This window comes from Falco rusticolus, chromosome 6, assembly GCF_015220075.1.
Source record: "Falco rusticolus isolate bFalRus1 chromosome 6, bFalRus1.pri, whole genome shotgun sequence".
NCBI lineage: Eukaryota > Metazoa > Chordata > Aves > Falconiformes > Falconidae > Falco > Falco rusticolus.
Window position 1 is genome coordinate 15,471,542 of NC_051192.1, and position 24,466 is coordinate 15,496,007.

Here is a 24,466-nt window from a genome sequence, read left to right on the forward strand (position 1 = left end):
AAACTGGGGTTGTCTTTGATTTCCATTGATGTGAAGTCACTGGCAGCTGGGATAACCCAGTCCCTTTCCCCAGCTACTCTCCCAAGACAGTTAGGAAAGCATGTTTTAAATCAAACTTGCATGGTTATTTAAGAAGAAAAATAACAAGAACATTTTGCACAAGAAACTGACTGAGAAAATGGAATTAATCTCCTGTCTTAAGAAAGTAATTAAAACATTTTATTGGCTGGGATCTTAGTTTTAAGCAGTGTTTACAAGGTATCTGGTCCATGATTCTTATCTCCCTGGAGGGGCACTGCAGAGCTGTTTGGTGACCTATGTTAAACAAATCAGGTCCCTTAGGTTGCTTCTATCCTAGTAAATTAAAGTGTGCCAAAGAACACTCTCAGGCCCTGCAATGGAGTTATCTATATAGCTGCAGCATAAAACCAGTCTCCGCCATGCCAGTCAGTGCTTTCCCAGCAAGTCCTGGTCATGTCTCAGAAGGGAATGATTCAAAAAGGTAGATTCAGTGCAGCCAATTTTTTCTGGAGATCAAAAGGATTTAATAGTATTGACATGACTAGACAGTACCAGTTGGCCACAGGGTTAGACAACTGGGTTAATTACATTTTTTTTTAGTGGTGTGCTGTAGTGCAACTCCATCCAAACAATCTGCAGGAATCAGCTTTTTGTTGTATTCTTAGAAAAGAGAACCCTGGACCAAAGTAGGCAATTCAAGAACAGCCCCTGACCCTCAGAGCACTGTTGGCATTGGCCCCTGCTGGTCCCCAACATACAGGGTTCCCTTTGGAGCAGCTTAAAAACCAGCTGGTCTGCTGGCTACATAAGGTGCTAGCACACTGGTGAGTGAGGGCACGCAGGGTCTGCAGGCTGTGCTTTGGGCAAAACAGAGCGATGAGGGATAAGTGTGACTGTGAGTGTAAGCGATGGCACAGACTCATCCAAATCACTTCGTATCCAGCATTAACCAGATCAATGAACAGGGTTTTGGAGTCAGATAATGGAAGAAACAAGTGTTGCTGCAGCCTCTGGTACAGTGAAAGGGACTATGGAAGCATTTTGTACACTTCTTTTCTCACCTTATCCAGCACAGCCACCAAACTGGATAAAAATACTTAAGTAATTGGTGCAGCATATTTTCTCAAGCACATCGAGCGTATATAAACACAACAGAGTGGTAGCCAAAGGTATAACAGATCCTAAGGTTTGGGAACTACTTGAAGCATTTGACTGTGTACAATCAAAGAATTTTTTTTTTCCTGAGGGCAAAGTTGCTCTGTTTTTTTCCTCTTTCCCCATTTTCAGTCAATATATGCCTTAGATGTTATTTTTTTAACCTTGCTGATTGTATTGGTGCTTGTAGGCCCTGAAATATTGATACATGTAGGGATTGGCTCACAGAAATCTCTCTCAAATCTTGCTGTCTTCACAAGGTTCTTCAGAACCCAAAAGCGGTGCTCTGAGATGGAAGAAGACTTCAGCCTTCAATGACATCCTGACTGGCAGCCTTGTGAGGACAAACAAAGGCAGCAGAGCAACATCTGTTGTCTTTGCCGTAGCTTCCATTACTCAAAATCGGGGTATGGAAAGATCCCCAAAAAATATGAGGAAAAGGTCAGTCCAGTATGGACTGAGAACAAAATGGGTCTGCTGGGTAAAGTATCCCATGTCTGACTGAGGTCAGCAAAGGGCACCTAAGGAATTGTACAACGTAGCAAATACATGTCAATATCCCCTAGGTAGCTCTTCCAGGTTCTGGTGACCGACCTATGGCTCAGGATTCTCTCAGTCTTTCTGTTTAATAGTTGTCAGTGGAATTTTTTACTATTTTCTACCCGTCTCAATATTTTTTGACAGAGAAGACAATCTACTCATAATCTACTAAAAAAATTCTTTATTTACAGATGTCTTTCAAAGGGGCTATATCTCTTAACTAAGGAAAAAAAAAAAAAGCACAACTAAAGAACTGTCTTACGATCAGCTATCCTGTTTAGTGCCCTGTTGTTAACATTCGATTGTTTGCACAGTCTATAGATGCCATTTTATAACCACTGCAGTAGCTGGTCATTTCTGAAATCTGCCACCTTGTGTTCTTGAGTGCCAAAATGTGTGATGCATATTCATTATATGCCTTGATGTCCCTCACACTCTTGTTTTAAAAGGCAAAACAAGTCATTCCAGAAACACAATGACAAGCAAAACCAGTGTTTCGGTTTTTCTTTTTGACTTGGCTGACACATAATTGAATTGGATGGATCTTTTATCTCTCCATATACCTGTAGAAATGAGACTGCCACACAGTAGTTGAGCAATGGCAAGCAGGCTTTCGCAGCTTGCATTCAGCTGTACAAACCAGGTTCAGAAGCTTTCAGGCTAAGTTTGTCCCTTTTCTCCCAAACCACCTTTTAAAATGAAAATTACAAAGCACAGAATTAGCTGTGAGAGACCTACCACGTATCCAATAGAGCAGCATCCATCCAGGGAAAGTCATATGGCAGGCGAAATTCTTTCCCTGGTTCAGTTGCCTAATTTTGATGATTGCAATGTGGGAATTTGTATGTGTACTTGCTGCCTAAGCTCTCATTACTGTCAACAAAAATTGAAAGCTCAATTCAGTCTGACTCAGTTTTTTGGTGCCGCCTGAGACATCCAAGGGCCTGTGAGACATCTGTGTGGGACTGACAGATATAACACTGGACTTACAGGATACCCATGCTTTTCTAAAGAGGCAGATGGATGTAAGATGAGACCTAGGGGCATCTCAGGTAGCACTGGGTACCTGTGTGTGGGTGGCTAAATCAAGCCCTTCATCAGTGTCAATGGGAGTCTAGAGAGCTCTTCACACCTGAAGGCAGATGCCTACTGTTACGTGGGTCTGTAGTTAGGAATCAAAAGTTTAGGTCTAGTCATTTAAGCTTTCACTATAATTAATGGGGATCCTATCCATACAAATCAATGGAGACTGGGAAGCAGTTCAGCTGACATCAGAAACAGCTACCTGCGTTTGGTCAGGTCAGCTGCTCTCTGAACTCCACTGATGGTATCAACTGGATCTTCATTGGCTCCAACTCAAATCAGAGACAGCACAGATGCAGACATGCACTTCTGAGGCACCCAGATGTGGGCATCTGGGTCTGAATCCCACCTGGAGACACTCCCTGGAATAAAATAGTCGTGCCTGAGCCTTGCTTCATAAGAAATGGAAAAGGCTCCTAAGAAGAAACAAAGTACACTGCTAAGACACTGAATACTTCATCACATCCCCACGTGCAGACATTAATTCTGCTTTTGAATCACATTCATCTGCCATTTCACTCACCCCTGCTCGCACTGTGACAACTTATGCTGTTCAATATGTCTCAAGTCCCTCCCAGCCCCATGCCTGAACATATCCAGATTAATTCATTTAAAACACTGAAAAGTCCTTGGTCTTAAATTTTTTAACAAGAGCCTGTGCTTATTCTATTAAAAAAAATAATCTGCTAGGATGTCTTTAATCAGCCAAGTCACACAAAGGCAAAATAATGACACAGTAACTTTAAGGATCCCTGACTTTGAGCTGCCTTTTATAAGCATGGAAGGCAGGTTCAAAAAACCCAAAAGCAGTAAAAACTCATATTATTTCTGTCAGTAGCTCCTTTTCAGAAAATGTTGTGAAAACAATCTCTGTGTGGAGGAAGCAACATACTGAGCAACAAGCCTCAATCACAGGAAGTTCATTTTTTTCCTTGGCACGTTGCCCAGTGCCATCAGAACTAATTAAAAACAGAGCCACGCTGGTAGGAAGCTCAGTGTTTGGGTTTTACAATAACGGAGCAGCAAACCAGGGGGACGTCTAATGAGAATAGTTTCTGAGTTTGTTTTCTAGCATTGGGCAACTATGTCAATTACTGGAACTACAGCTCAGGGCCAGCAACCATGCTGAGACATGAAAGAGTGTTATTTGCAGTACAGATTGAGCTGCTACTTTGATGCATGTGTTCTGCATGTCACTTGTATACTGGTGCAGTTCCTTGGCTCGTGACTAAATAGGAAGAGGCTGATACCACCTTGCTCTTCTTGTCTGAGGCTAGATCAAATGTTACGAGACAGGGCTTTCCCCCGCATCATTAGATATGCTCCAGTTAAAAAATGAAATATGTCCTCTTGTAAGGATTCTACTTGTAATGAAGAATCTGACTTGCAAAGGGAATTACCAGCCAGGGACTTAACCCTTTGAGGCTCAGACGTAAAGACAGGTTGACCTGAATATTTTAAAAGCAACCCTCATGACTCAAACAATCCCTCTCCCAAATTAAAATAAAACGCAATGCATTTAAAATAAGTACACAGCTGCAAAATCCCACATATGCCATTTTTACCCTTGCAAATAGCCTGTTTAATGTAATGTCTGTGGAATTAGTGCATATATTACATATTTTATACTCCTATTTCAGGATCATTATTAATTTTATGAGCAAAGAAAACAGAAGTGTGAGAGGACAACAAGCTGCAGCTGAGGAAAAGGTTGCTGTGAAGATGAAGGAAATAACTTGTTCTCCGTATCCACTGGGGATAGGATGGGAAGCAATGGGCTTAAACTATAGCAAGGAAGATTTAGGTTAGTCATTAGGTAAACTTTCTAAATGTATGCTAGCTCTGCCTGGGGAGGTGGTGGAATCTCCGTCTCTGCAAGGTTTTAGGTGTAGGTTAAACAAACATATGTCATAAACAGTTTGATATAGAAGATCCTGCCTTGGGGGAGGAAGATGGACTACATGATCTCCCGAGGTCCTGCCCAGTCCTATTTTCTCTACCTATTTTTACATATTCCACCTGAATCATTGCAAGTGAAAGCTATAATAAAATAGCAAGACTTTGCCTCTCAGGAGCAGCCTCTACCTTAAAGTGCTAAAATTAAAGATTTTCATGCTCTACACTGAGATGCTTTCCTCTCTATTTTAATACATAAACTACATCTTTGTGCAGCAAATTAATTAAGGCCAACAGCAAACTAATCAAGGCCAGAATACGGTCCCAGACCTTGCAATTAGGTCAACCATACTGTTAAAATGCTTGTTTCATTCACAGCTTAGGTCATTTGGTGCTTCTCCAGAGGGTGCCTGGGCCTGGGTCAAGAATAGGACCATCCAGGGGCCGTACCCAACAGACAGGCTGTATGCAGCAACCTGTTTAGATGGAAGAGAGTTTAGCTATGGATACAAGCTCCACTGTGCCAGCTGGCTTCAAGGTAGATAGCTGTTGCTGTCACCTTTTGTTTACTATTATAGATGCTGACGTACTTGTTTAGGAAGATAAAAGGTAAAGCCAACAGACTAAACATGAAACACTAATATTTACTTCTATGTATCAAGATAACTCTGTATCAAGAATGTGGAGTTAATGGGATAAATAGTTGGGAATAAACAAATTATATGGTCTAATGACTGAAGTGCCAGCCTGAGACACTGAACAGTTTTCTTCCCTATGCAGGGGGACCATGGATCCATCACTTCTGCCTCAGTTCTGCTAACTGAAAGTGCTTTCTCAGCAAAGAAAACCATCTTTGCAAAGAACACTGAGATGTTCCCAAAGTTATGCAAGATTTGTCTGCAGTTATCATTATTCTTATATGGTCATGGTAACTGGGATTAGTAAGTTTACTACCCATTGTAAACTAGTATCTCCAGCCATTTCACTTTTGAAGGATTCAATTCACTTTATTCAGCCTTGACACAACATTTTCTATTGCTAAATAAATATCAGTTAGGTATATTCGGAAAGTTTCATTATCATTGCATATTTATTTGTGTCCTGGTTGCTTTCTTGTGTTACACAATTGGCATTTGTTTTATGTAATGCCTTCTGGTGTCTTAGGCTGAGATCCAGAAACATGGGTGAGATACCGAGTAACACTGCTGTAGGTTCACTGCTGTAAGCTTGCTTTGTAATGCATTTATCATCATTGTTATTGGTCATTGGTGGCTTTCTCTTGACTCTGTGGGTCACCTCCTGTACTGCCCTCCAAAGTCCTCCTGTGTGCATGTCTTCTTCCATTTGTGCTACAGGCAACACACAAATCTCTTTGCTGTGGAGAATTGCAATCAGGATGGTAATCACTTTTACTAATTATACAGTCTCCATTGACTACAGAGAGAGCCTAGGTTTAAACCTAGCTGTTTAAACTAGTTTCCTAACTATACATTCAACTTAGGCAATGTGAATCCTAGCTGATGTCCTGTTGTGCTCCTAGATGGTATAATAATATGAGTAAATGAGACCCTGGAACCATGAGACCAAGTTATATCCCGCTAAGTGGGACTCATCTTTTTTGCTGTGTACTACAACTCCTGCTATCTAGATGTGATTGGTGAGGCAAAGCTGTAGATTCTGCATGAGTTTCCCAAACACAGTGGAGTGGCTGCAAGACAAATTGTGCTGTTTTCATGAGCTAATTTAGGCTTTCAGTTCTACTAACTAACAAAACCTAATGTCTTCAGAGGGAATTATACATAAGCATACGAGAGACTCATTTGTCTTTAATGGCAAATATTGCATGTTGTCTTAAAGGTGTTCAACCTCGCTATTTTATCGCCTTACTTCTGTTCCAGCATGAGATAAGCTAAGATTTATTTCTTTGCATTTACAGAAGGTGAAAAAATGTAATCATGACTCAGCTAACATAACATGCCCATAAAACTCTGTAACTTACTCAGATACCTCAGTGCTTATTCTTTCAGCGCCTGTTCAGCTCATTTGTTAACTGATACTATCACCTATGTCAAGAGCTTTCAAAACATCCACCATGTTGGTCTCTTGCTTGTATGTTTGACTGACCTTTTATTACTTCAGTAAAAGTCTGGGTCCCAATTCACCATGAAAGTAAACAGATACAATTGTGTTGACTTCAGTGGAATTGCACACACTTAAGCCAACGGTGAATTTGGACCGCAGTAACAACATTTCCTTTTATAAGGCTGGTGGATGAGTGCTTGGGGAACAGTTAGGTTGTCAAATAAAGGCAATAGCTATATCATTCTGGACTGTATTTATAGTGTACTCTTCCTACCAGGCTTTGCCTTGCTGAAGCCAATTGTTCCAGGTTTTATTTCAGTCAGATCAGAGAAAATGAGAAATAATTAAGGATGAAATATGAGGCATTATAAAAATGCTGTTACTAACTGATTGCACTATGATGATCATGATGTAAAACAAATCAAAAGGCAGCTGAAGCCCTCCTACCTTCCCTGGTCATGCTTGCTTTCTGCAGATCATGCTGATTACTGTGGTTAAACCAAGTTGTCTTTTTTTCCCCCTTTCTTTTCTGATTGACTGCAGGTCAAAAATAAATTTGGCTAAGCCAAATAATAATAAAAAAAAAATTTTTGGACAGAATTAAAAGTATCAGGTTGAAATTCTTTACATAAAAGCAGTGGCTCATTTATTTCATTATATCTATTATAGAAAATTAAACAGTACCAAGGCTCAGATTAAGACACCAGAACTCATTATGGTCCCTGGTGTGGCTTTGTTCAGGGAAAATTAGCATTATTTAAACAATTCCCAGGCACAGTTCATGATTTGGTGTGGGCCTGAAACTATTCCTAATAAGCATGCTTGATGCAGCCACCGCGGTTTGGGGCTATGAAGGTTTCATGATATGGAAGTGACCAGATCATGCAGTTGGCCAGAAAGCAGGACCTTGAATAATTTAGTTTGCTAGCATATATTTAAACTTTGTGGTTGAGTGAAGATATTTGGGTTCGATCTTCCTCTCTGTTTCTGAAAGAGGAGTATTTTAGACTCTCAGGACAGAAGCCTAATCATGGAGTGATAGTTTATCTTTGATGAATCCACCTGTTCTCTCAGCTTGAGCTGTTCTCCTTTATAGATGTAATGATATATATTGATTGTTCCAGGGAGAGAGAGAGACAATCCATAGTGGCTTTTTTGGCACAAGAATGCTTGGCCTGTATCAATCCAGGGAAAGCACTCTGAGTGTCCTGTGCCATGCCATGCCATGCCATACCATGCCATGCCATGCCATCTTTCTGGTACTCTTGACTGCAGGAGTAGCTTTGGTTCTTGGTATGGTTAGGCAAAAGGTCTGGTCTGAATGAACCAAAAGGTCCCCAATAATCCCCTCCAATTATTTGTCCGATTTGATGCTTCTCACATAATTGCACATTAACCACCTGTGAAGCCCAACCATCCCTCACATATGTCCCATCCCTGTGACTTTTCTCAGCTTCTTACCCCGCTACCTGTCACACCCAGCAGTTTCTCATGTCACGTCCTGTATCTTCACATGGCTTGTTCAACAACTTTGTCATGTCCCTGCAAACTTAACAAGATGCAAGTTTCCCATCTAACCAGTAACCTAGGCTCTTGCTGTAGTCAATAGACTAAATCTTCAGAAAACAGGATGAAAATGGTTTTCTGCATTGGTTATAGACACCTCCCCCTCCCTAATTAAACATCTAATCTTTAGATGTGAAAATTTAAATGAGCTCAATCTGACTTAATGCATATCTTCTGCCATAATCAGAAAAACCTGCCTTGGTTCTGCCCAGGTAAGCCCAAACCCAGAATGGCTGGGAATTCAACACTGAGGCACTTCAGCCAAGTATTCAAGTAACAAGAGATCCTAGACCTGGGTGCAGTCTAACCATATGAATGTGATGTTGAGACAACTCTGATCCTCCAAACAGGGCTTCATAACTCAGGTTTGACATTGTGTTTAAACAGCTGTTTTGCTTCTAGTACATGCAATGCTGTACCAGTTCAGGCATGGCTGCACTGCAATTTATCTTGTGAAGTCCTGCTGAACAGCAGATAAAAGTGACCCTGAAGCTCAGTCATTAGAGACCTTCCCTTTTTGAAGACAATTCTTATAGGAAACTCATCCACTCTGATACGTGATGATGATCTTCATGTTACTATAGATGTAAGGAGATTCAGGGTGAGCTTTATGTACTGTACTTCAGTTCACAACACATTGACTGCATTACTCTTTCATTATCTCCTCTGTCCCCCCCCAGTATTATGAACTAGTTCAGAAGCAATCTGTCTGTGTTGTTAAATTTTTATCAGCAGTCTTCTCCTGCAAGATAGTATCACCAACAGTGACTTTCAGTTTCACTTGCTAGGACAAGACTATTGCTTTCTCACAGTTGTTGGTTTTTTTGTTTTGTTTTGCCTGTTTTTGTGTTGTGGGTTTTTTTTATAAATAATTTCTGGATGTTATCAGACACACCTTTTCCCCCTAGTGAATTTTGTATTTACATATTTAAAGAACCAGACCATGTTTCAATAAGCACTGTTCTCTGAGTTATGTAAAACATGGAGATCAAGCTGGTTCATGTCCTGGATGAATCGATAGTTTTGTTTTCAGGCCATGAAAGAAGTGGTTATCTGGGTGAATAAGTGAAGATAGTTTGATGGAGAAATTCTGCATTGTCATTTCGTACCAATGAGATAACTTGGAAGACAGGGATCAGAGGGAGAAGGAAAAAGGAAGCACACTTGTTGACAGACAGATTACAGAATGGGATAACAGGAGTGGCATTAATCTCACTTTGCAACATACATGTCTATCTCTGAGCCAGTTGTTTGAATTCCCTTCATGGCTGATCACCAGGATAAATGAACTGTGCCCTGGAATGGTTTTTCCTATACTCCAACACCCTCTTGTCCTGCACCTGGGTAAGGGCAACCCCCAGCATCAATGCAGGCTGGGGGATGAAGGGACTGAGAGCAGCCCTGCTGAGAAGGACTTGAGGGTACTGGTGGATGAAAAATCAGGTATGAGCTGGGAATGTGCACTCACAGCCCCAAAACCCAACTGTATCCTGGGCTGCGTCAAAACAAGCATGGCCAGCAGGTTGAGGGAGGTGATTCTGCCCCTCTGCTCCCCTCTGGTGAGACCCCCCTGCAGTGCTGTGTCCAGCTCTGGGGTCCCCAACATAGGAAAGACACGGACCTGTTGGAGCAGGTCCAGAGTAGGCCACAAAAACAATCAGAGGGCTGGAGCACCTCTGCTGTGACAAAAGGCTGGGACAGATGGGATTGTTCAGCTTGGAGAAGAGAAGGCTCTGGGGAGACCTTATAGCAGCTTTCCAGTACCTAAGTAGGACTTATAAGAAAGATGTAGACAGACTTTGGTAGGGCCTGTAGCAATAGGAGAAGGGGTAATGGTTCTAAATTAAGAGAGGGTAGATTCAGACTGGATATCAGGAAGAAATTTTTTACAATGAGAGTGGTGAAACACTGGCACAGGTTGCCCAGAGAGGCAGGAGATGCCCCATCCTGGAAACATTAAAGGTCAGGTTGGACAGGGCTCTGAGCAGTTTGGTCTATTGGACGATGTCCCTGCTCATTGCAGGGGGGTTGGACTAGGTGACCCGTCCAACACAAACCATTCTATGAATCTATGAAAAGAACTTGGATGACTAAAATTGCTGCTAGGTTTGGTAAGATGAATCCAGAGTTTGATATCTAGCCATGGAACTAAGGCATGCAAATGAGAAGCTTAAACTCAGGAAAGGAGATGAACTTGAAAATATGGTCTGAGAAGGCAAACAATAGAGACAATAGAGCAGGCAAGGGAAACAATTGCTTGTCAGAGTTCCAGTAGTTTAGGGGAAAAATAACAAATGTAAAGCACCAATACATAAAATACTGTCTACCAGTGGCAGACTAGTTGAGCAAAGCAGATTGACTGTGTCATACTCTATACCTGCTCCATAAAGTGGTGTGACAGAAAAACTATTACTCTGGCTACTTCTGGAGATTTTTTAAAAAACTAATAGTTAAATAATCATATTATTAAGAAAACTCCCTCTACATAACTAACAAAAATCCCAGTTTTCCCTTTCTTTGCTGAACTGAGACTCTTGCTTAATAGCAGAAAAGGGATTTCAGGGAAACATGGCAGCAGCTAGCATTGTTTGTTTTCCACTGTAATTTTAACCAAATGTTTCTTTCAGGCAAGGTATTTCTCCAAGGACATTGCTAGAACTTCAGACTATTCTCTGGAAAGGAAAAAATAGTGAACGCTGAAATCTAAAGAAGACATGGATAAAGACAAATGTATTTGGGCTGGCTGTGTTCAATGGAAGTTCTCTCACAGCTGGTCCAGAGTTTGCTGCTGCAGCCCAAGAACACCTTGAGGTTGCATTGGGAACACTGAGCATTTGAGCTCCTCCACTTGAAATTCAGATGAAAGAAAGGGATTTACGTATTCTCCTTTGCATCTTTATATTATCATCTTAACCTGCAGGTAAATGATGTGATAGCAATTCTCTTCAGTTGCAGTGGTTCATAAACTGTTCAGTGTGGATGGAGTCAAAGCAATAAGGTTAAAATACCAGACAAAACTACGTCAAGGTTTTAACTGTGTCTCAGTAAAACTTGGCCTTTGATTTTTTAAGGTGATGCTGGTCTTTGAAAATAAGATGAATTTTGTCTTGCTAGGAGTCATGCATTTGGCTAGGAGTGTAAACCAAAGGAGAATTTGTCCCATCAGTTTCTTAGGACATTTGAACAGATCAGTGGCTTGAGTTCAGCAAGTTTAATCTGGCATTCATCTGACTAGGTGTAGATGCCTACAACATAGATGTCTATAATGCAGATGTCTGTGCTAGAGCTGCTTGTTTAGACTCCCTATAATTGCAGTGGAGAGAAAGAGACCACTCTGGTGTGATAGTTGGTTCATCCTTAGAAAGTGGGTCAGATGAATCACACCCTTAACACTGTTTTTCTGCCATTGAAAGGAAAGAGAATCTACAGTAAGAAATCTGGAAGTGCGATGTTGACATAAAAAAGTAGTTGAAACATATCTGAGTGTCTTTTCTGAGATTAAAAATTTTGGGAAATCCTAGAGGTAAAGTTAATTTGTCTGGAAATTCACTTTCCTTTTTTGTTTGTTTTGTTTTTCCTGGGGACAGCTGTGAAAAACTATAGGGAACAGGAGGATATTAATAAGAGTGACTGGGAATGTGTTTGTGAAGAGGCTGAAAACACACAGGTGAAGCAGGGAAGTCACTGAGGGTTACTGAAAGATACAGCAGAACAACCATGGGACAGCAGCATCCCATGTGCCAGTTCTTTCCAGAGGGAGTGAGAAGTTTATCTTGCAGCAGAGGAAAGAAAGGGTGGCTGGAGATGCTATACAAAATTATTTCCCTTAAGAGGAAGGCAGTGAAGGGAGTGGGAAACAGAGCATGGGAATATCAAAGACAGAAGTGGGAAAAAGAAATGAAGACGGATCGGTAACATAGCAAAGAAAACTGGAAAAGAAAAAAACCTTTATGTATGGCCAAAGCCTAGTTCAGGCTCATAATTTTAGGGGAATCCTTTGTGCATTATCCATAGCTTGTGATGTAGGCAACTTTTTTTCTAAAGAATATAAGGAAATTTGTATCGGCCTTTTTTTGTTCTGAATATTACAGTTCAAGCCCTGAACAACAATAGGGCTTTTTTTTTTTCCCAGCACAAAAATGGAAACGCTAAGACCTCAGCTGTGCTGTGAGATTGAGAGATTTTCCAGTCCAACAGTACCTCCTCATAAATAACATCAGCACAAGATGAAGATCCGTCTCGTTGTCCTGAGTTTTTAATTTGGAGATGTACTTTTCTATTTATCTCTTTTTTTGTGTTTAAGGTTGTTAGGCAACCAAGAGCCTATGTTTTTTTGCTGTCAATAGGTATCTCTCTGATTCCTACGGAACCAATTCACCCTGTGATTCCTACAGCGGTGTGCATGCTTGCTTATGCCTGTGATTTTATTCATTTGCCTCAGGTATAAATACGCAGTACTGTTGCCAGCTCAGTGTACACAAGTTTACAGAAGTAATCCACATAATAATCCAAATACCTTCAGATTAGTGCGACAGGCACTTTCGTACTTTTCAGCATTGGTAATCCTACCTTTTCACTTCCCAAACCATTATGATTGTCAGCCAGATAAACGGGAAAAGACATATTCTCTTTTAAGAGCTGTTCTGAAGTTAATCTTATTGCAAAGCTCTCCATAATTTATTTACTGGAGATGATTTAAAAAATCAAGTTGGGGGACGGTGAGGGTGATGTCTAACTTGTGTGCATGGAATAAATAAGCATTTTTAGTTTAGTATCTTCTGGACAAATGTATGACAAAAATAATCCCTATAACTGGGAACATGAGGGGCCCTTTCTGGCACATCTGTCTACAAAGCCAAAGACTGAATGAGGATACAAGGGCAAGGAACTGAGATACTCTTTTATCCAAGCACCAGGATGTAAGTGTAATATTTGAGACAATGTGGGAGAGATGATTATAGTTGCCTCCCATTCTGTGATTAAATAAGGGCATCGGTCTCCAAGGCAGACAGTTTTATACCTTTCTTTAGTTCTGGTGTGCCTGTGTAAAGCAGAAAAAAATTTGCTTCCATGGTCACAAGTCTACTGAGAGAATAAATCCATTAATGGCTAATGCCAGATAATAATTTAGCCCACATAAGCAGTGGCTAAGTAGGCTGGTATGTGAAAGAGCACATTCAAAGCACTGAATAGAAATTTCAAAAATATTCAGTATTACCCTTTTCTGACGGAGATTTTTACCACTGATTTGACCGAGAATAAAATTATATCAGTCTCAGATATTTATGTGAATCACATCCACAAGATAGGACTTGTGCCCATCTTTATGTCAACTCTGGGGATGGCTTCATGTCATTAAATTATTTTTGATATTAACATTACAAAAAATGAATTTTTTCAAATTTCTCAGGAGGCATCTGATCATTTGTAAGAGCTAGGTTGGACATTTTATGCACTTCTTTCTTGTTTTCAATACATGCCTCACATTAAAGCACACAAATTACCATGCTATTTTGATAGATGTTCCATATTTGTCATTTTAACCATAAAAAAGAAAGGGAACTCTTCAGGATACACTCCCTACACTCTTCTGACATGGTAATGAGAATGAGAAAGCAGCTAATATCCAGTCACAGGTGTTGAAATTGCAGGGTAAGATCCATGTAGTTAGCTTCTTTAAAGCATATTGCAACAGGGTAGAAAACAATTCATACTGTCTCCTGAGTCTCCCCCAAAACCACAGTAAAGAAGGTAAATTAAAAATACGTTACACAGCCAGTTTTCAAGTGATAGATCGGGAGATGAGAAAATACAGCTATACTGAATTATCTGGGAGATGTGATGATATTTAACAAAGTTGGTTGATTCTTTCTGGCATTTTTTTAAATTTGGACTTAAAATTTTTTAGATGATCTTTTAAAAAGTATTTAGCCCACCTCACCATTTGGAAGAGAGGTCACATTATTAGGACAAATTTTACTGATGTTGCCTCTGCATCTCCTTTCTCTTTTTGCTGTCCCTGTTCTTTCAGGGATAAACGTAACCCAGTGAGAGTAAAATACTGCAATCCGAATCCAGGCTTTTTTTCTCAGTTAGACACATTCTGAAATTTAAGTAAATGAGATAGACAATAATACTAGATAAGTGACAGCATGATTACAAGTAAGGAGCTAAAACACAGAGCAATGAAGTGTTTGGTGAAATGTCAAACAAGAGGTTTACTGAACAGATAGGAACAATTCCTATTGGGGCTGTGTTGGGCTATCCTGTCTTTTAAGAGAAATTAAAAAAATAAATCAGAAAAGGAGAAGCTGATTGGTCCATGTGACTTAATAATAATGATCTATAAAGTTTTTTAACATCTCAGGTTTGAAAAAATTTTCTCCAAATAAAGAGTGGATTTTTCTAGGACTTACCCATGAACTGTGCTGCAGCATCATCTGGGAGAATGTGAATTGGCATACGTCAAATCCATGCGAGGCAGTGTCCTAATGATTAAGCAGGATAGAAAGATGAGGACCCTGGCTGAGGCCATGTCCAAATCCTATTGGTTTTACTAGTGCAGACAGACTTGTAAAACCCAGTGATCTTAGAGCTTCACAGGTTTGTGTGATGAAATTAAGAGTTTGCAAGCTTTAGACACATTGACTTTGTCTGGGTCAAGTCCATCTCTGCAGCAAGGAGTATAAATACCCAGAGGAGTCTGGCTGGAGACAGTTACCCAAACTAGTTTTCCTGCTCTAGGACTATGAATTTATCCTAGGAAGAGCTAGGAAGAACCCCCAGGCTTTGTGGGGTTCTGGAAGCTGCCTTTATATCTCCCATAAAGAGGACACTCTTGTTAATTCATAGTTCTTTCAGCACGGACACTGAAACAATTTCTGTTTCTCCGAGCCATAGGTAGTTTCTCATTGACGTGGAATATTGCAATGGTTTTGTTTCAGGCCAATTTAGACATTTACATTATATTTAAAGAACATTATAATTTCCTGATAACTCAAAATCCTGCTCTTCAGCTAAATATAATTGGTCTTATTCCATCATTTGAGACTCCAAAGGTTAGAATGAAGCAGAATATAACTTATTTTCCATCTCAGCTGTGTTATCCCTTATTTGTCAGAAATTGATTACAAAAAATTATATTTCATCTCAGAAAATATTTTTGATGTTTTGCCACCCCGCTATAACGATGTGTGATTGGATTTGCACCCTGGGAGTCACAGCCTCTTGAATGCAGAAGCTAGGAGAGGTAGACACACCAATCCAACCATTTGGCACAAACAAGGAAAAGTCAAGCCAAGAAATATCTCCAGCCTGTTGTCCTAGAAAGTCTGAGACACGAGACGTCTGTTCTTGTTTACTCAAAGACAGTGTTATTACAAATGAATGCCCAGTATATGATTTGATCCACTTCTGCAATTCTGACCACATTATCTTACCTCATCATTAGCAAGACAGTTTGATTAGTCTTTAGGTCTGTGTGACTATGGACAACCAGCAGAATGTTCAAAATGTTCCCTTCCTTTCAGTTTTCATTTTACTTCTTTTTCTTCTAGACCATAAGAAAAAAACCCACCACGTGCCAGTTGAGCAGTTAGTGGAACTAGTCATTCCAGCAACTGATGGCAGAGCGAACATAGGTAAGAGGGTTGTTTGAAAGGTGAGTTTTGTGTGGACTGTGCTGAACCGATGCTTAAGTTCTTGTGTGTGGTGTTAGGTTCACTTTCCTAAGACCCCAGTTCTTTAATATGCTTTTTTGATGCAACTGTGGATGTGATTCACTGAGACTTACCCTGGTAAGATCTACTTCAATCAATGTGTCTTTCTGAATGAAGCTCTGCACAAATCAGAGTACTGCTAAGTCAGACCTTTTCTAGAAGGAGGATTATATCACCTCTCTCCTTTTGAGAATGACCCAGGGCACCTTTAAGCAGGCAGGACTGCTAAAATCACAGGAGACACTACACTCAGAAAGGAAGCAATTCCGTTCATATTTTTACATGGTTTGATATGACAAGAACATCCTCTTTCTTTTACAGTGGGTCCTGCATTAAGCTATTTCCATCAGACTTGAGGAGGACCTTCTTTTAAAGCTTGACCATATCCATATCAACATTACTTCATCCATGCCAGGTAATATAAAATCACCTGCTGTCTGTGAAGATAAAACTTTTTGTTAGGCATCTAGTAATAATGCAGAACAAGAGTGGGTGATACAGGTTCAGCTTTTTGCTGTTGACAGCCAGCAGCTGTGTTGCTCCAGGAGATGACAGGAGTCTTTTAATTTCTCCTGTTGTCTGGAGGCAGGTGGCAACTTGCTGTACCACTGGAAGAACAACACTCCTGCATGACTAGAAAGTTTTTCCACTTGGTAGAGGTTCCTGGAAGGAAGCACCGTTTAAGCTACCTCCTGTCCCTTCTTCTTCTCCTCTCCTCTGACTTGGGGGAAGGGATGCTAAGGATTGACCCCGGGTGATCCTGCTTAGCAGGGTCCCTGCTAAGGGGTAATTTAGGTCATGGATTTAGGTCATGGATTTGGGCAAAGAACCTCCAGTACTTGCTTGCTAAGCACTAAACAAGCACTAGCCCATAATATCACTGTGCCATCGTCTTTGTCTAAATGTGTGTTTAGAGGAAGAGTTGTTTGATTTTTGGAGAAAGGATAAGTAAGAGAGAAAATGCCTACAGCATAATTAAAAAGTTGTTGCTCTAATTTTTCTCCTCACTTTAGAATCCTCTGTTGGCTTTAATTAAGTGCTTGAATTAAGATAGTAAGGCAAACACTGTTTCATGGTTTTTTTTTTTTTTTTAAATGAAAGCAAGCTTACTCACCAGGTGGGTTTCTCCTCAGGTGCTCACTGCTCTAATATAGACAATCCACATGGGCATCTCTGCAGGCAGTGTGTTCTCTTCCTGAGTGCTTGGGGGCTCAGAAGAGGTGCTCATCCGCTCCTCTTCCCTGCTGTCCCCAACTGCGTTGTGAGAAGGCGTTGGCAGCCCTGTGAGCATTTGAAGGATGTGTGCAGTGAGGAAGGAGAGGGATTGTTGAGGGTGTTTCACAGATTCATAACTAGGGGCAATGAGATGAAATCAAGCAAAGGGAAAATGAGGTTGGATATCTAGACAAACTTCTTAAATGTCTGTTAGATCATTTGTGAGAGTCTCCCAGAGGTAACCACAGATGCTCTGTTGGTTGAGTCATTTAAAAGTATCTGTCTAGGTCATCATACGCTGCCTATTACTGCAGCATCTAAAAAGCAATCACAGAGGCCTAGAAAATTGGGCCAAGAGGGACCTGGGGAGGTCATTTTGGCCTCAAGAGACAAATGATTCTACTTAAAGCATCCTCAGAAGACATCTATCAAACAATAATGAGCTATACAACTCCCCATGAGGAAAAGAACTATTATTTTCCCACCATAAATATGAAAAAGTCAAAAATACAGGGAAAGTAAATGTTTTAACCAAGCCATACAGAAATTATAGGTCAGAGATGGGAATTGAAGTCAAAGCCTTACATGTTAAATTCAACATCAAATGAACATTCTTCTTTGGTTTAATTGGTCTGTGTGAGGAATTGGTGGACTTTTTCATGCATGGACTGTTTTTATTCTGTTCTTCTGTTAGGCAAGTGGACTTCTGCTTCTCCTCAGTGCCCATAAAATTTCTTATTTCCTCAAAAAATTCTTAAAAAAAAAAAAAAAAAAGGCTTGATCATTATTAGTAATTTGCCAGTTCTAACAAAAATTCTCACTTATTGCAAACATAATACATGAATTAAGCTTATGATTTTTTTAACCTTTGTCACTTTAAATTTCTTGCTAGGCTAAATAGCCACCTACCTTGCTTCCTCTGAGAACTGGACACTCTTCAGTGAACAAGAAGGAAAAACTTCCCAGGCAGAACTAGGAACCTGAGAACTAATATTATCTAGCTGATCTTATCCACCTCTTGTTCCTATTATATCATCCAAGACTGGGATGAAAATGAACCACACTTAACAATTTCTAAATGGAATTTTATTCCTGCTGGGATCTGTCCCTGACTGTATTGTGCTACGATGATCTTCAGATGTTACAAACATTTGCTGAGGATGATGTGCAAACTCCTGTTGATGGACAGCCTGATGAAAGAGAGAAAAAAAAAGGAAAATGATCTTCTCAGTGTAAACTGTTTGCTGAGCTATGTTTTGGAAATTAAGATAAAATTTTTGAATATTTAAAACTTTATTGAGACTCATCAGTAGTCCGTAATCTGAACCTGGTCTATTGGATTCACCAGCAGTTGAAGAACTGACACCTGTTTTGTTAATGGAACTATTCAAGTTATTCTGGATTTACACCAATGACATGAGATGACAATATAAGCTATGGCTTTTGAAAATCTATATTTGAAAGCTGCTTACTTTGGATGTCTTTGGTTTTGGATAACAACTTTGCTTTATTTGCTTTGGTGTGGGTTAGCATGTGTGATCATGATTTTATGAAAATCAGGCACCTGTTTCACACTTGGCACCCAAAATATCACAAGGCCAAAGTGATTCCAAATCTAGACTTCCATGCTGCCAGCCTGTAATCTGACCTGTGTGGGTATAACGAGGCATGTACTGATTACAGCAGGACAGGAATGAACAACTCAGTCTATAGGTAGGGAGGAGGAAGGTGCAGAAGCTAGTAGGGTCGGGAGATATGATTGACTTTTTTTCATCCTGCCTGCTATAGACTGTGTAAGGCTTCCCACTGATTTTGTTCAGTTTTATCTTGTATCCTAAAAGAATGAAGCATTTTGTGTAGGATTCATCTCACCCAAATTTACATGTCTAAAAATCAGACTTCTATCTGGGAAATACTCACTCCAGGCTCTCTTTAAAATTGATGGAAAGAAATAAAGATCTTCTGGGAGTCCATTTGGTGATCTACTCTACACATCTCTTCCAGGGAGAAATGAATTCCCTCGGGAACTGGTTATTTTCCCGTGTTGATTCCAAAGGAGGTTTAAGTGGTCTAGACTGGATACAGACAACTAACTTTCAGACCTCAAGTTATGTGCAATGTGATTTGTCTGTCTTTAGGGATCCATTTATTTCTTGTTGAGTTGTAGATGACAGTTCTGAAAGCATGGTCAGACATTATTTTTCAGCGAATGAGTTGAGCAGCTCTAATAAAAATACAAGTATAATCCATGCCATCCTCAAAGGCACTCAGAAAATGCATGCGTGTCTGGTCCTGACTTGTTAACAACCATAAAGACAGCAGTTGGAAGCATTTAATACAGCTGTATGAGCCATGCACTCTCAAACAGCTTCATCTGCTGTATTTCCTCCCAGTGGCAAATAAAAAAAAATCCACTATAATTAGGGCATAATTCTGTTAATTTGTGCATAAAAGCATTATTAAAAGAAAGAAAAGATTGCCCTTATAGGCTGTGCTGCAGTGGAATCAAGCGTAGCTTGTTAGTTATTTTTGTTATTATTGCATTACTTGGCTATTGTGTTACCCCTGAAATGCTGTAAAGGAGGAAAAAGGCAAGGTAGATGGAATTTCAAAGTGATTCCTTATTCAATATTGAAATCTCATTGGCTACATATGTGCAGAGTGAGGTCTTGGAAGAGTTTTAGCTGTGTGTGTTACTGAAGCTCAGTTCCTTGAGACCAGATTTCCCACGTACGCAACCTGCCCTCAAATCCCATCATTGTTCATGGCCAGTTATGCCTGGACCCTTCTGCCACAGCCTGCATTGCCTCCTGATGTGTGTCATGTAATGTCATGGCAAGGCAAAGAGGACCGAGTGAGAATTTGAGGCCAGGCAGGAATGCTTTTGAGGTCAAAGCCAACATTTTCCAAATCTGAAAAAGTCACTTCAGCAAGGTTAGTGATTCAATTAGGAAGTGAAATTAATCTCAAATCTGCCCCAAGATGACCCTTTGCAGAAGTATAGATACACACATCCTGCCTAATAAGGGCAGGGGCAGAAAGCTTTGAAAAGCATAGATGTTCAGCAGAACATGACATTTCCTTAACTCCTGGGGAGAATAACACTTTACCACGCTATGGACTATGTCTACACTACTCCTCACACCCCTCCTCTTAAAGCAACATCTTCAGTCTATTGTAGATGCACTGAAGAGCTACCTCACTTTGACTCAAGTGCCAGCATTAACTGTAGGAGCATCAAGTGGGATATCCAGAATCTACTAGAAAAAGCTACCTCTGCTGAGCTCCAAACTTGCTGGCAAAGAGTTGAAGAGCTCAGTCAAAGTGTTCCTATTTGAACCTACCACAGAGATCATAGGGAGAATTCCACGTCTAAGCTGAACTAGCCAAATGTGTCATCTCTTCCCCTATTATTTATATATGAGTGCCTGAGAGACCATTGGAAATAGTGGAGACCTTAGGATGAAACCTTCTTCAGAAAAATGTGTTCCTTAATTCAAAAAAGATGCTAACTCCTTCCTCTAAATTCTGAGGGTGAGATTCATCCAACAAACACTGAGTTAGAACCCAGTTTCAGAACTGCATCCGTAAGGGCAGTGCCTTTACCTAGGCTGTGTACTGAAGTTCCCATAACTCAAGGGAGATCTTATCAATGCAGCCCCCAGAGCTTGAGCAGGTAGCAATCTCATCTCGGAGTAGACACCTCCATCTGGTCATCTGGACAGTTGACTAGACTGTTGGCTATGTTGACTTGGGGAAAAGAAGCAGTTCCCTACACACATTGTGTCTCTGCTGGCACTAAGGTTTCCATTTGGCCTCCAGTTTCTGCTCCAAACCTTGTGGGTCTCCTGTAAGGCTTCTGTCACATCTGCCAGTGCTGTGCAGATGTCTCAGGAATGTTGAAGCATCTCAAATATCACTAGAAGCCTGTGTTTAATAACTAAATCTGGAGCTTTGTCTGAACATGAAGCTGAATGCTATCACAGTAGCAGAATTCTGTTGCCTTGACATAGGCTTCTCATGCCATTTGAGGCACTTCTAGATATCCAAGGCATCTGCATGACACTGACAGATATGACATAGGACTGATGGAAACCAGCAGCCTTCTGGAGTGGCAGCTGGAGGCCAGGGGGGAAACCTATGATGTCTCAGATGGCACAAGATGCCTACGTGTGAGTGAATGAATAGATCCATGTGTCCATATTAGAACCAGTTTCTTCCAGTTCCGTTTATAGTCAATGAAGAGAAACAGGGGGCTCAACTTACATTCCTAAACTTAAGTCTTCAGTGCCATTTGAGATACTCTAGGTTTTCTACCTGGCTTCCAGCTGCCAGACCACGTGGCCATTGGTCTCCTATAGATCCTGGGAAATATCTGCCAGACTTATGTGGCTGTTTCGGGTACCCTGGGTCATCTGAAATAACACTAGACACTTGGAGGTATTATAACCTGGCACTTTAATAGCTTCCTACTGAATTCTCTATGGCAACATTTCCCTAATTATTGACAAAAAATCATTCAAATGGACTTCAAGTGTTCATTCATGTCTGATGTTACTTTAGTCCTGAATGCTGTCCCTGTTCCTGTTACGTCACTTACATTCTGGAGCAATTCTCACTGCAGCACGTCGCTGAAAGCAGCATTCCGTTTTGGGGCACACACTGAGATGAGCTAAATGGTGAACTGAATATTGTTTAATGCAAGAAAAAACCCTTGGAATTTTTTATTGTTTCAAATCCAGATGATCTTGAGATTTAATTGGGAGTTTAATAACAATAATAGACTGCAATGTTAATTTTAATTTTATATTAGCAATTCAAATGCTCTGCTCTGCTTTGAAAATAATATATGGCATTGTATAGAAATTGTGATGTAATAAATGTTATTAACATTAATGTTTTAATTCATCATTACATTCAAAGGCAAAAGAAGCCTGGTCAATACTGATTGTTCACTAGAAGACTCTTGATCTAAATGTAATGGCCTTTTGCAGTGACAAATTGTCCTCTGCCACTTTTTTCTGGTTTTAAAATCGAACTTATTTTCCAGTGTTGATTTGTGCAAAATAAAGCTAACATGTTTTGTTGTCTTTTGGGATTTTTCACCATGCCCCTTGTGTCTTGCCCTCTATTTCCCTGTCCTGCAAAGCTGTGTCAAGACCCTGCTTGCAGCTGCAGCTCCAAAGATGAGCTAGACCTAGCTGGTCTGGTCTGTGTTGTGATCCCTGCTGGCATTCTGTGCAGGAAAGAAGGACGGTAACCAAGCACAGGTTAGTTAAAAAACGTATTCCCCAAGTACAGCCCCTTCACCAGTGGTTCATAGGGTTTTTTTTTACCATGCGCTGGATTCTCAGCTGGCAAAATGGAGCACAGATCTCTCCTCTCAGGGTTTACACCAGCCCTGTGCAAGCCAGCAGGGCTTGCAGAGCAGGTTAACTGAGCTGGACAGCCTGGCACACAGTTTTAAAGTACAATTATTATGTTTTTTTTCTCTCTCTCTTTGCATATGCCAGTTCGCATGGTGCAGCCTTTTGCCATGCTACACAGGCTAAGACGTGTCCACAGCTATCAGTTTTCACCAAATTGCTGAAGGGTGAAATTTCACCATTTCTGCCAGAAAAAAACAGATTTTCTTTTCTTCTGCTATTCCACACCGCCCCCCCCCCCCCCCCCCCCCCCATCTAGGCAAACCACATTATTTCTGTAGAGAATCAGATACTCGGTAAGAAGAGAATCCTTTCCATTCCTTGACCTCAAATGGAAATCTGTTGTACCCTTTCTCCTCTCTTTTCCTCCCTGACGCAGCCACACTGTTCAGTGAAGAAGCAAGGCTTTTCTGGAGCCAGGGTATATTGGTGTAACTGCATGAGGGGTGGAAAGAGATGTTACCAAAATGTTAAAGCTCAGTTCTGAGAATCAGGACACCTGATTTCTCTCCATGTCTCTATCTCTCTGTCCTAGCCAGTCACTGATCCTCTCTGAATATTTATTTACCTTTCTGTATTTATTTTTAATCATCATCCATTTATAATTTGCCAAGTGAATTGACAAATGAACACTTAGTAGTCATTTGATGACTCAGACAAAAAATGATCTGTTCTGTAAGACGGAAAAATATTAATGAAAGTTATTAATGTTAATGTAATGTGTTACAGGTATCATTACTCTGTCACTGCAGATTTCTTTGTAGGCTTGCTGCTGAGCTACTGTTTAATCTTTTCCCATTCCCCGACAGTTTGAAATTCCTTTCTTTCTGGATCCACAGCTTCTATCCAGCACAGAAGATTGTTTTTTCTTTTAGCCCCCTTCCCACTACATTACATTTCAAACTATATTACATGGGTTACATTATGGGTTGCTGCACATGCAGGCCACGATGTAATTCAGCATGACACATGACAAGCAAAGATGTGTTGAAATACCTGAGACTATTAGATCCAAACAACCTTCTGTTAAAGTTTTTTATTACCACATAAATATTCTCCTAGCTGACCAGTGTCTCAGAGGAATAAATACCCCATTGGAGGAAAAACAAAACCCCAGGTATTTCCCAAGTATGGGGTTATTAAAAGCAAAAAGGGAAAAAACCATATTTTTGTATACACTGTTCTCGTGTTAGAACCAACAAACGGTAGCAATAACAAAATGCACAAGCCTATCTAATCGTACTGAAAAAAGATAATAGAAGATACAGATAGCATAGGACATTAGAAACATATAAGAATTTTTCATAATGAAAAATCTGATGAAAAAATGAAGGGAGAGAGATGCTGAGAGACTGTTGGAGGGTTGATAATGAAGCTTAAGGTACAAAAGACAGTCAAAGTGATGCTTAGGATTTTTTACTTTTCCAGTAGTACACTGTAGAAATAATCTGAATGAAGATGGATTTAAGGGATTCAGGCAGCAGGAGGTTCATGGACAACGTATAAGATGCTGGCAGCCTTGTGCCAACCACAGGTGTAGAGAATGGCTGAGGGTGTTGGAGAGCTGGGAACATGTCGGGTAACAACCAGTAAAAATAGGTAACGGGTAAAGTAAAAAGTAAATCTTGAATTAAGCATTCGACCTAATAAATACATTCCTAAGGAGCAATGATGAGAGATACCTGGGCTGATGGGAAAAGAACTACCTGGATGATTGGTTTTTTTTTTTTGTTTGTTTGTTTTTGGGTTTTTTTTGTGGGAGGG